Below are 14,467 nucleotides of genomic sequence, written 5' to 3'. Positions count from 1 at the left end.
ATTTTAATACCTAATTTAATTCTGGTTTTTACTGTAAATGGGCTTTAGGCTAACCTGAAAAGTTTATTTATTTATTGGGACGCGGGTGAGTCCTTTTTCTCCTAGCCACTGCAGCTAAATAGGCTTATTGTCGTGTACAATCCCCTTGAGAGTTCTAAAACAGATCTAGCCTCCCTCCTTTAAGAGGTCCAGAGCTTTACTCATAAGTCATGTTTGCGACGTGATCTTCTTTGGTATCAGCATGCCACAATCTAGCGATAGCAATGCCTGCAAACAGGGAGACCTCCTTCTACTTCTGATATATGTAATCTGTACAACTAACTCTTGGCTTCGTCTTCACTTGATTTATCTCCAGGCAACGTCTTTTTTGTGACTGGTCCGACTTCTTCAAATACTAATCTCCTAATGCCGTACTGGTTCTAGCAATAATTAGTATATCATCAGCAATGACAAGTTTTAGGTGATCCTGTTAAATATGGTGCACCCCTCTGATTCGTCCTCTTATGGCCATTTCCAGGCATATGTTGCAGTACACCTTTACTAAATTCTCTTTCAATGTGGAAGCTTTCAGACAGTGAGTTTTTACACTTTAAACCAAGGTATCTTACCGGGTTAAAGTCACCAGTTCTTTCTTTCCAAATCTTTCTTTACACTTGTAAATGTCAAAATAATAAATTCATTTTTAAAATATTAAATATTAAAAGATCTTTTATCTTCTTGATCGGTTTCGGTTTTCATTTTTTATAAGAAATACATTCATTAGTTTGTTGTAGAGAATTTGACTTCAACTAACTTTCCATCTAGTGTGGATCAATTAACCTCTGATGATGAATGGAAATTCGAAACCAGTCAGAAATATAAAGAAACATGCGTAACTAGACGGATATTATCCAACACTGGAGACCTAACATTTTTTTTTAAATCTCTTTAATTGAAATCTCTTTGTTCGAATATCTTCCTCCGTTTCATTACACCTCAAAGAAGTTCTAAGAACGTTTAGATCGATGTTGCCGTTTCAGTCCTTTACTTGTAAAATAGAAAGCAATTAGAAAACCTAATATTGACCTTCTTTGCTTAACTATCTTGTCACAATCAGCTCCATTCATGTTCATGTGTTAAAGGAGCTAAAAATTAACGATATTTCGTATTAATATTAATAATTTGTATAAAATATCTAAAATATTGCTTCGCCTTTAGAGTTCAAAGCGATTGCTTACTGTGACAAAATAAAGGACGTTTTTAGATTTGGTTGTGATTCATTTATGACTACACCGGATCTCCAGTTAATCTCTTCTTTCAATGATTAATGTCTATTCAGTCCTGTTAAATTAAAAAGAAAAAAAAGCAATAAAAAAAAAAGAAAATAAAAAAAATTAATCGGGAAAGGCTAGCTAGCTACGTTCAACCCGCCTGGACCAGAATTGAGAGCAATCCTTGGTGGTGAATTAACAGAGTAATATTATTTCACAGATTGCTGACTTCCCGCACTAATTTAATAAACTCGGTCGCCGATTTCTCTTTTATACCCAAACCATGTTTCAACTTTTCTTGATTTATCTACTATTTAAGTTTAATCATTTCCCTTCATATAGTTTCCATTTTATTTTTGAAAAAAAGCACGATATATTTAACCTGGATACTAGTGATGAGATATATCTTACGATATCAGTTACTCCAAAATTTCATTCTCGAAACGATAAGTACACTAACAAGTTACTTTGAAAAAAAAAAGAGAAGTAATTCTAGTTGGAATTTTTATTAAATATTTAGTCGCTCCTAGTTCGAGTAGCTCCACCAGATTTCCGACCTAATTTTAATTTCCGAGAAAAAGTTTCACTAAATTAAAACTATAGAACGTCATATGAATTACAGTCACATCAAAGTTGAAGGCACTGGTGCATAAGTTTTGAGTTACATTAATTCAAATAATGCACTTGTACCTCCGACAATATGGTGGCGACGAGCATCTGTCTCCCTGTTTTTGTAAGCTATTCCCTCAGCGTTGCAGCGGGATGCACTTCTGCTTCACTATCTTTCTCTCCCCTTCTATTGAGTAATGCACATACAGCAGCACAATACTATTTACTTTATGAAGTCAAAGCCAAAACCTACTATTTTTGTGCGTTATAAGTGTGATAACTGATGTAATCTAGTGTACTCTGATATTTTTTTTTTTTTTTTTTTTTTTTGCGTTTATTTTTGCTACAATCAGCGCGTTAGCGCTATAAGTAACAGTGATAACAGTAACAACAAATAACAGAAGAATACGAGTGGAGAAGTTACCCAGTGGTAACACTCCAAAACAGGCTATTAGTCGCTCTCTTCACTTGAGAGGAGATCACGAGGCCACTGTCTCTTAAGGCGTCTTGTCGGGTTGTCAGGAAGAGTTCTAGAAGAAAGATTTTTAGCTAGAGGATTTATATGAGATTGCAGGCTGAAGTGGAGTTTTCTGTATCTTGTTTTAGCGACTTGTGTGACAAAAGGAATGTTAAGGTCAGTGTGTATAGTCAGGTTGGAGACATAAAAAGGAGCGTTTACAATAGTTCGAAGAATTTTAGATTGTAGAGATTGAATCCTTTGAAGATTGGAGCGTTTGGTTGAACCCCACAGCTCTATTCCATACGCCCAGATGGGTTTTAAAATAGCTGTATAAATTAGTCTTTTGTTGTCCAGAGAGAGTTTTGATCTGTTGTCTAAGAGTCTTTTAAGTAGTCGATAGCGTCTGTTCAGTTCTGTTCTTTTAAGTCTAGTGTGGGGGTTCCAAGAAAGTCTTCGGTCTAAGTAAAGCCCAAGGTAGCGGGCAACGTTTACTACTGGTAGAGGTGTTAGGTTATAGATGACTGGAGGAAGAGTAATGCGACGAAGAGTAAAGGTGATATTTTGAGACTTGGTTTCATTAAGTTTAATAGCCCATCTCTTGAACCACTGTTCTAAGGAGGAGAGATGTGACTGCAGATTTCTGTGAGCAAGTACAGGATCATGATTAGTGGACAGTAAGGCGGTGTCATCTGCGTATGTGAGAAGTGTAGTGTTAGTATCTGTTGGTATGTCTGAAGTGTAAATGGAGTAGAGAATAGGACCCAGAATGCTGCCCTGTGGAACTCCAGCGTCGATATGCTTAAGTGGGGAGAAAGAAGATCCTATTTGCACTCTGAAGTACCTGTCGGACAAGTAAGATTTTATGATTAAATAAAACGTGGCAGGTAAAATATTTTTAAGCTTCCACAAGAGGCCAGTGTGCCATACTCTATCGAAGGCCTGCTGCACATCAAGGAAAGCCCCTGAACAACATTCTTTCTTTTCAAGAGAGGATGCAATTATGTCCACTACTCGATGACATTGCTGAATAGTAGAGTGGTTACGTCTAAATCCAAACTGATGATCTGGGATCACATAAGAGTTTTCGAGGATAGGAAGGATTTGTTTGAGAAGAAGTTTTTCGAAAATTTTTCCTAGTACAGGTAATAAACTAATTGGACGGTAAGACGAAGGATGTTGATGAGGTTTTTTAGGTTTTGGGATAGGACGGATTACAGAATACTTCCACAAGACGGGGAAGTAGGTTGTTCGGAGAATTGCGTTGTATATGGAAGTCAGAAATACCATGGCTTTTTTGGGAAGATTGCAGAGAATGGTTGGTGTAATGAGATCAAATCCAGGCGCTTTCTTACGTGAAAGATGATTTATGACGTACTGAACCTCAGAAGGTGAAAATGGTTTGGGTGGGAGTGAGAGAGGAAGAGGTGTGTCCAGATCTTGTAGGAGAGATTTTTGGAATTGTGAGTCGATAATGTCAGAATGTGGAGTGAATGCATTTAAAAAATGAGAAGAAAAGAGAGCAGCTTTATCACCATCGGAAGTAGCCCATGATCCATCGCTACGTCGAAGTGGGGAGGGTACTGGTTTGTAGCGGAGGATTCTTTTTGAAGCGGTCCAGAGAGATTTGTCTTCGGTAGTCAGTGATAGTGTATAGTTTTCAAAACGTTCATTTTTTAAGAGCTGTAGTTCAGTCCTGAGTAGATGAGTAAGTTTGTTAAAGATTTGTTTGTCTGAGGGATAGCGGGAGCGCTGCCATACGGCTCGTGCTCGTCTCTTATCTGTGATGAGTTGTCTTATGTATAGTGGTAAATTAGTAGTGTGATTATGTTGTTTTCTGGTATGTGATGCAGATTGATAAATGGAATTTTGTATTGATGTTGTGAAATGTTGTACAGCGTTGTCTATGTCTTCACTTGTTTTAAGTACAGTTTGTAGATTTAATGAGTCCTCTAATTTAGATTGAAATTTCTTCCAGTCGACCGGGCCACATATCAGAGATGGTTTAGGAGTACTAAGAAAAGGATTTATGTTGAGAGTAATCAGTACGGGGCTATGATCTGAGGAAGGTTCAGTTAGAGTGGAGATTTCATAGTATTGAGACATCCGATAAGTGACAAAAATATCTAGGATATCAGGGAGCTTAGATAGAGATGTAGGCCAGTACGTAGGATGATCCGGTGATATTACGCTGTAATTTCGGGCGTGAAGAACATTTAGTAGAGTATGGCCACGTGGATTTGTTGTGCGGCATCCCCATTGTTGGTGCTTGGCGTTGTAGTCTCCACCGGACAGGAATCTGGGACCAAGTGTTTTGAAAAATGAAACAAACTGTTGTTGAGATATGGATTTGTTTGGAGGGCAATAGACAGCTGCGAGATTAAACTTATGAGGATGAGCGGATAAGGAGATACTGCATGATTGGAGATAGTCAGTAGATGATGGAGGAAGGTTATGATGTGAGAGAGTATTGCGAATTAGGATTGCCGCACCACCGTGGGCCGTGTCATCGGGATGGTCAGTCCTGTATGTTTTGTAGTCAGTGATGTAAAAGTTTGATCTACTAGTAAAATGGGTTTCAGTAAGTAAAGCTATGTCAATACGTTTGTCGTGTAAGAATGCGTCAAGTTCGTCTCTGTGGGAGTTCAACCCATTGGCGTTCCAAAGTAGGATGGTTAAGGATTGTTGAGTTGGAGAAGTCAAGGGTTGAGACGAGGAAGTAGTTGACTAACTAAAGTGTTTAGAAGATTAACGAGTGGAGTAAGGAGGGATTCGAACCTTTGGAAAAATGAGTTGAGAACTGTCGTTATGTCGGGTTGTGTAGATGGAGGTTGAGGAGGAAGAGGTGAGTACGGAGAATAAGACCTCGTGATCTCCGAATAAGAGAGTCCTCTGGTAGCTGGTTGGTTGAAGGGCTGCTGCTGTGGTTGTGATTGCTGCTGAAGGTGTGACTGCTGTTGCAATTGAGGCCGATTCTGTGGTTGCTGAGGTCGTTGGCGCGCTGTTTGCGGGAGAGCCGGGAAATCCTTGAAAGCAGACGTTTGAGGAGGCTGAGGGTGATGGCCTCTAGAAGGTAGGTGACCTCGGGCAATCTCTCTTTCTCGACGAACTCTTTGAAGCTCTTTGTGAACTTCACAGCCTCGGAAGGCAGATGAGTGAGCTCCAGAGCATAGGGCGCATGTGGGAGGTGTATCAGGAGATTTGCTGCAGTTTTCCCATAGATGAGGACCAGCGCATTTAACGCATCTCGGGGCTACGTGACAGTAAGCCCGCGTGTGTCCGTATTGCTGACATCTCTTGCACTGCGCTATTTCTTTAGTTTTGTAGGGTTCTTCTACCTTGATTATTGTATTGAGTAGCCCAGTGACGTTGAATATATTTTTATTGTGGGTATCTGGCTCTAAGTCAACATAAAATAGAGGCAGCGGATTTTTGTGGACAGGGTGTCGGATGTTTGTTACGTTTCTTACGTTGAACCCTATTTGTTGAAGTTCTTCTTTAATCATCTCTGGAGGAACTGTGTAGTGCAGGTGTCGCAGAACCACTCGGAATGCTTTATCTTTCTTGAGCTGATAAGTGTGATACTCAATTTTTTGATCATTCAGATAGTGGACAACTTTCCTGTAGGCCTCAATATTTTGGGTAGTTACCAGTATATTGTCCAAACGAGACTTGCACGAATAATTATTGGCTCCTATTAAGTTCTTCAGATGGTCATTCAACATCACAAAATTATTGATTTTGTAAACGTGTATAGGGGGTGGCTTATTATCACTGGTGGATGGATCGCTAATCTCTGGCAAGACGCTAAATTTATTGTGGGTGGCAAAATCGGATACATACTGTACATTTTGTTGCTGCTGCTGTTGAGGAAATGAAATTTGTTGTAGGGAGGTTGACTGAGACAATACGCCTCTCTGACGAGTTAGTGGCGGCGAGGGGACCGGAACAGTCTTCTTACTTTGCTTCTTTAGTTTTGCTTTCCCAGGTGAGAGCTTGGCCATCTCTGAAGACCGTTTTGGTTTGTTCACTGAGGAGGTAGTAGATTCGTCCCCTGAGGTAAAAACTCCCCCCATATCGGTGTCACTTAGAGCCATTGTCTAAGCTGGCCGAATATGGGATTTCTACACTTTATTTTATTGTTTATATTATTTTGTAAAAAACTGTATAATTACCTAACCTTTCTAAAGAATCACTTCTCTCTTCACTGAGCAAATTGTTTGCAAAGATCTAGGCGAAAGATAATTATAACGAAGAATAAAGTATCTTTTTAAGTTTATTGAAAAGAAGGAAAGAGAAGAGAAGTCAGAGGAAAGAAAAGAAAAGTCATGTAAAGTTAATGGAATAAGTAAACTGGCAATAACACTAATAAACTAAATATATAAACACAGAAGTAAAAAACTATAGTTAACAAATGTTTTAGAACACAAAATATATACTAAAATCCAATCAAAATTACTTTAAATAAGTATTTAACGAGGAGCAAAAATATTCGCGTATATTCACTATTTTAGCACCCAGCTGATTTTTTCGTACTCTGATATGAAAATATTTTTTAATTTTAATTAACGTTACGAAATCAAAATTTATAGTATTTACTCTTAGACGGAAAATTCGTACCTCCCATCTTCATGAACCAAACTCCTGTACCAACTGTGAACAAAGTACGCTACCTTGGACTGTGCCTAGACAAACGGTTGACATGGACTCCCCATACTAGACTGAAAAGACAAGAAACTAACCAACGCTTCAAATTTCTCGCCAGACTACTTGACAAACGTTCGAAACTCAGCCTACAAAACAAAAGACTCTTATACCTGCTGCTACTGCGACCTATTTGGTCATACGGCATCGAAGTACTAAGCGTTCCAACTCTCTACGCCTTCAGATACTACAGTCAAAAATACTTCTTAACGCTCCGTTCTATGTATCTAACCTCACCATCCATAATGATCTCAAAATCCCTTTCATTAAAGATCTTGCTAAAACTCGTTTTCTCAAATTTCATTCCTCTACCGTAGCTCATCCTAACCCTCTCATAGAACCATTTTTCTAATTCGTGGACATTGTAACTCTGGTATATCCAGTTTGGCAGTCCTAACCTTGGTTAGTCGATTCACGCATATTATTTAAAACATACTTTCCCCAACCATACTTGGGACTCCTCAAACCCCACCAATGCTCATCCACAGTTCCATTTCTGCTGTCCACATCATCTACCAGACAGACGAAATGGCGCATGATGTAGCCAGCTATTATTTTATTCGTAGAAAACGACGGCCATCTAGTGAAAGTTTCTCATTTTCAATTTCTTCTGCCGTTTTGTAGCATCTCTCTGCTTTCTATCCTCACCTTTTTTTTACATCTTCCTCTTCCTTTTTTCCTAGTAGCCTCCCTCAATATACCTTTCTGCTCTATTGCAGTGTTTACGCTCGACGGTGCCGGGGACAAGCGACGAAAAGATCCTTCATACCTCTACTTAGCGTTCCATGGATTCATTCCCAAGAACAGAGACGTCCCTATTCTGATGTTTTTTCCACCTGTAGAGCCAAGGAGCTTGGCTCCTGTATAACATCGTTGTCCTTCTGTATACTGAAAATACTTTTCAGTTATTACATTCTTCTTCGCCTCTGTTATTACAAAATAATAATACCTTTAACTTGGATAACAAGAAATCACTCTTTCGGAATTATGTTCAGGAATTACAGTTGGATTTACACTGGACTGACGTGAAGGATTGACAACTGGCCGACCTATAACTAAAAATTGTGAAAATTCACATTCTAAAAATATTCTTTGTTCCATTGAAAGTGTTCTTTACTTTATTCTATAATCATTCCTTCTTTTATTAAAATTAATGCTACTGAACTGAATTTAATTAATACTATATAATACAAATGTTTAGAATCAAATTCTTTTTGCTAAACTGCTGTTCTGTGAGTGGATGGATGCACAATCTTCGAAGGAACAAGAGATGTTGAGATGAATCCCATTAAAAAGGAGATGCTAAAATAAAAACCGCCTTATGATTATGAATCGTGTTAACAATAATGAAGGACCATAATCTAAGTTCTTAAAATAAATAATTACCTTAAACACAAGGTAATTGACTAATACTTAGTACGATAATTACTAGAATGTATGACGTAGTCTAACAATATTTAAACAAGGAGGCATCACTATTTGTATTGTATGTAAATATTAGCTATTTACAGATCTTCATTTTTGTCCAACCATCAGATAGTATGTGAAAAAGATTATTCTACTAGGAAGGGCAGGCAGGTTCTTTTTCTTAACGCTGTTTTGTAATTTCTACTTTCATTTTGTGCTTTCGTTAGTGTTCATCTATCCTGTCAAATTGGAGATCGATGTAAGGAATCATAATCACTCTTTTTGACAACATCGATGCTCCATTCTAAGGGTACGTTCACAACGGAGCTGTGAGCATAGATGATAGCGGAGATGATAGCAGTGATGCATCAGCGCTTATAGAATAACCTAGTACATTCTTATGTGAGCGTGCACAACGAAGCTTCGACTAGTGACTCATACTCGCTGCTATAAACGAGCATAGATGATAGAATTGAATTTTTCATTTTTCTGCTAGCTGAACTCCAGTATCGGAGCTTCAAAATGGACGTAGAAAAATTATTTAGTGCTGTCTTTACTCATTATTTTTGGTTATTATTTTATTATTTACTTTTAAACAATATTTTGTTTTTTAAATCGTGCTTACATTTATTTTTATGTGTATTTATTTGTTTTTCCTCAATATAACCTTACCTCAGAGTTATCACTAGTTTTTCTTCTATAGTTATAGGATTTCCATGACAATTTTTCCTACGTTTTCTTAATTTTGACCTTATTTTTTCTAAAATATAGTCGAATGTGGGTGGACCCATCCTCACATATTCAAAAAAACGATCCGGATAATTTCTAAGTTCCTTATATAAATAGTGAAATTCGCCCAAAGTACTTCGTTTTTTTATTTATGGTATGTACATGATATTTTCTACATCTTTTTTTTTTTTAAATATACCATTTCGTTGCTGGTGAACATAAAAACTCTTCTTCACTACTCGACATGTTGCATGTATCACAGCTCCGTTGTGCACACTAATCAGCGATTATATTTTACTCTATCAGTTATCATCTCTGCTATCATCTATACTCACAGCTCCGTTGTAAACGTACCCTAAGAGATTGCTTCCTCTGCCGACCGTACAACAGTTATAGGCTTTCAGCAGGACAATGTACTGTCGCAAAATGTAACAGCAGTTATCTCAACCCATTGGAAAATGGTCCATTGAAGCTAGGGATATTTAAAATATCTAGTCATTAAATTAAAAAAATATAAGATATATAATGTAAAGTACCAACTGTTTATTGACATAGATCTGTTAAGAAGACTTGAAAGTTGTAGAAAACAAAATAAAAAGGTTCAATAATACGATTCTGTGCACTCTGTAACAGAAAATGTAAATTCTGTTCAAATGTGCCCCCCTCTCTTCTACTAAATTGTTTGTAGGAAAAAGTTAATTAATGCTGAATATTGCTTTAAGAATTTTAGTTAGCTTTCTAAAAATATCAGCGTTTTATAATAATTAATTGATAGCGGATGAGCGGAAATTGAAATATATGATGGTATTGGAACTGATTATGTGGCGGATGTTATTGATCTGTTATTGATAAAAGTTCTCTCAAACTTCTAAATACTTCATTTCCTTAGATACTTAATTAGTAAATCGAACTGAATGAAATCTTACATTGCCCAACCCTAAAGTGATTAATCATCCCTTTAATCGATTAAAACTGATACTTTTTCTTCCTCAGCAGTTATTTCGAATAAATAATAAATAAAAAGAAGAAGTTATCTACCGTCGATCAAAAATTTCGATATGAGAAATTCAGTAAGGGAAAATAAGAATTGCTTTTACTGTTTTCGAAGGAGCAAAATGCAGAAAAGAAAACAGTCCCAATTAGTCTACTGCAAAGTCTTTCTTTGGGAATCCAAGTGGAAAGAGGTCTAAGAAATGTTTACGCAAATTAGCTGAAATGGAGGATACATTGTTGACATTTTCAAAGCAAACTGGCGTCCAATAAAAGGCAAATTGAAGTAGAAAATCTGACGCTGATTGAAGCAGGATACAGTATATTTAGGAGAAATTAAGTAGGGTCTGGAAAACAACATCAAAGTAACTTTCTGCGATGTACTTAAATCAATGATAATGAATCTTCAAGTCGAATCAAATCTATAATAAGTTTTCAATGTTCCCATCAAACCTAAGACCTGCGGACTTTTATGAAAAAAATATTTATTAGGAAAGAATATTTTCATCCTCCTTCTTCCCAATCTTTAGGGGCATAGCTCGACCCCACCTGCAATAGCGCCCGCAGAAGAGCTACAATGACAATGAGAAACAAGAAAGTTTGGTCAGAAGATTTTGGAAAAAAGACACACCAGCAGAACGATTGGTCGGTTCCACAATATCGATATTGCTCGGTATTGTCATATGGCATAAATATAGATCTTGTATGGTGTTCTTGTTTTCTGTAGTTCACCTTAATGTAGTTTTAATTCTTATGTATTCATTAATTCTTAATTCATTTCTCTGTGTATTCTTCCCTTATAGGATCCTCACAAAAGCTGTTGCCAATCAAGCTTAACCGGAGTTGACGTGTCACAGTCTTGGGCAGACCAAGAACGCTTTTTGAAGTGGTTCACAATCTTTCTAGAATCGCAGAACACATTTCACTTGATATGATTTAGCAGTAAAGTTACGTACAAGAAAGTAAAGAACTATTTATCGGAGTATTGTAGGGCTAAGAAGGAGGAAAGTAAATCATGTTACAAGATGAACTGCTGCATTTATTTAAAATTATTAGTTTTATTTAATTACTGTCGTTAGATTATAGTTTTATTGAAAACAAATTATTTCTTGTAACAATATTAAATTGTGTATTTAATGTTTTGTCGAAGGAACGGCAATGCTACTCTCATTTCTTACTTTAAAATTTCAGAGTTTTTCTCGTTTTATACTCGTGTGTTCACTAAAGCAATCATTCCTTTTGATAGCAATCCTTTGAGGACAATTTTTCTCATTTCTAATTGTTGGCCACGGTCAGCAAGAAACGATATTAATTCGTCTTTCGATTTGTTGATATTGCACCTTGTGCATTTGCTAAGAATTATTAATGATTCAGAAATGAATGAAATTCTCTTCTATTCTTATCATTCAACATAAAAATAAATAGGATTAAACAGTATGCAGTCTTGATAGAAAATGATATTTGTTCAAATGAAACTTCTGATCATAAACAAGAAGTCTGATGGGTGATTGACATTTCTCTCAAATCCTTTGTTGTTTTTGGTTTTGTCGTCTTCGTGTAAACAGTTTACTGCAGCTATTTATTGTAGGCGACAGTTTTCGCTTCCCAATGTTCTTCAGAACTCTGAGAAACCACTGCTCTATAGGGATTTGAAGACTTGTGGATAATATATCTGGCTATTGTTGGTAGAACATTGTATCGTTCCATGTATATATCTTTATTTTTTTTATTTATTTTTGTTAAATAAAAATGATTTCTTTCCTCTGGGCGTAAATCATCAACAACTTCGAGCATTCTTGGCTTCTGAGGAGGTTATGGGATCCATCTTCATTTTTTACTGGACTTGCTCCTCGTGTCTTTGGGTTAACTACAGTTTACTATTGTGCAAGGCCACAATATAGCAGTAAGCAATGGACGTGTTTAATACAAAATATTAGCATCGCGTCGTAGGAAGAAATCTAGAGAATGCATTTTCTACAAAGTATTTTTTCATCGAGAAAGTTTCCCTCCGGAATTAATCATTCCCTCCCCCCCATCCCTCCCAATAGTACAAACAAAAAACAAAAATAAAACTTGCATAATTTACATTTTTTTTTATCCGCAAACATTTCTCTGGAGATGTAGTAGAAGAGTCTTCTGGAAATGTAAAAGTTAAGATTGGTCTTGTTTTGTCTTCGTCCGTGGAGAATGATTACAATTTCTACATCGTATTATCTAATGAATAAAAAGAATTTTTTATTTTTTTCCCCTGTTTGTTTGCTTCTTTTTCTAGATAATTTGGAAAGTTTTAATAACTTTTATACACACATAGGGCAATACGTTTACTTGTAAAAAGTTTCATATTTCAGAGACAAATCCGTTGCTTTATCTATTAATTGAAGCTGGGTTACTTTAAAATGATCAAAAGGTCAAATTACTTTGATTTATTCAAAGAGAACGCCAGCCTCATTAAAAAAATCATTTTTAATCTAATTTCCCTGTCTCGTCTTTTATAATTTTTATAATTTTCCATTTATTTAACAAATGCATTATTATAATAATATAATAAAGCGCTTTGTTTAGAAAAATTTGGGAAAACCTTAATTATTTTTACTTTTGATAATTTTATCTTATTTTTATTTTTCAGCAATAGCTGCTTTTTTGGTCAAGTGGTGTGATAGCCTTAAAGTTCTCTAAAGTTCGATTTTTGTTTATCTTCAATTATCTTTAAAATACTGAGTAAATTTATTTTTTATCTTTGAACTAAACCAATTTTTATGAAAAATAAGTATTTAAGTATTTTTTTAATTTTTACTGATTTTTAAAAAATCCTGTCTGATTGCGATGCAATAATTTTTTTTTTAATTTCATCCAAAACACGGCTCACAAGTTGAAGTCGCAGAGCTTGTTTAAGACAGCTGCAAGAGTTCCAGTTAGTGTTTCAAGCTACTTGTCCACATTCAGTATTGCTTCACAATCCTGGATCTTCTAGACTACAATCTGCTCAAGAAGTTGGCGCTTAAGGTGATAAGCGAATGTTCTTACTGTTTTGAACGCTGGCTCCATGCTAACTCCAACTTATTCCAATTTCTTAGCGCTCATTTGGACAAGCTTTCAAGGATGGTGGACACAGCTTTCTGTTAGAGACCACTGTACTGGTGGAAAAAATAGGGACCTGATTTGGTTGTAGAGTTTAGAGGTCAGGAGACATACCAATCTTATCTGATTTACCAGTACTTCTGGGAGATCGCTGGTTTCAAATCGTCTCAAGCCAAACTGTATCGACTCAAGTTTAACAGAATGCGAGGAAAAACTGCTTTCTTTTATCACCTTTTTGGATTTTCTCGTTGAAAGTTTGAAATCATTTTGCCGTCAGATTGAAATGATAAATGTTAACGTCATGAACGAATTATGATAAAACTGACTTATTATAAGACACTAAAACAAAACGAGAGTTGCATTTCAGCGATTGTATTAGAACCACTGACCTGGGACACATAATACAACCTGGTGAACATGTTTTAAGAATATATGTGCTCATAAAGTTAAGAAATAGCAATGTGGTGAGCATAAAATCAAAGTACTACTCATTCTTTATATTTATTTACAAGCTAAACATATATAAATGCTTTCCTATAAGAGTGCATACATACACATATATATTATGTATCCATTGCGGACGCTCTGGGATATATTTACAGTGTAACAGAGTTTACAGCAACGTTTATATGTTGCTCTTTTCCTTTGCCAACAGAAAATGTACCCTTGGAAGTCTCTTAGGAGAAAGAACGAACAGTAACTCTTAGGGTTGCCCCATACCCTTCCTAGCCTCTACTGAAATGGTTGGAACATAGCTGGTACACGTTTTGAATTTTTAATATAGAAATTCTTAGCCAGACCAGTCCATCTTGGTTTACTTTATAATAAAACTTTATAATAATTCAATAAGAAAAAATGAACTTTGACAAGTGTAATAGAACGCGCCAGCCATATTTATTATCTTCTTCAAATAAAATTTATATTTAAATAGTTTTCAAAATCTAATTACTGAGCGTCCATATAATTGAGTGTTCTTATTATTTATTATACTTCTAAACAAATGAATTCTGTTTAATTCATTGTTATTGTTGAGGAAAACTAACTGTAATTAACAGAAAAGTTAATTACATTTTATGTTTTACTCATATTAACCTTTCTCACCCAAACTAGAAATTGTTCCCTGAATATGAATGATTTAAAAAAATGTGCCAACATTTTTTGGCTTAAAAATGCCAATGTTGATTTTGTACTTAAACAAAAAAGGGAAATTTAGGTTCTTAAATTTGATTTGGTTTTGTAATGG

General features: G+C 35.9%; 1 protein-coding gene across 15 annotated transcripts in view; it reads left to right on the top strand.

Annotated features, from left to right (window-relative positions):
• LOC141461393 (uncharacterized) overlaps positions 1-14,467 on the top strand; it is a 561,940-nt gene that overhangs the window by 360,044 nt on the left and 187,429 nt on the right. The window lies entirely within an intron of this gene.

Source organism: Rhodnius prolixus, unplaced genomic scaffold, assembly GCF_049639745.1.
Source record: "Rhodnius prolixus isolate KJV_2025 unplaced genomic scaffold, Rpr scaffold_1, whole genome shotgun sequence".
NCBI classification, from domain to species: domain Eukaryota; kingdom Metazoa; phylum Arthropoda; class Insecta; order Hemiptera; family Reduviidae; genus Rhodnius; species Rhodnius prolixus.
The sequence above is the reverse complement of the archived record's forward strand: the minus strand, read 5'-3'. Positions and strand labels throughout refer to the sequence as shown.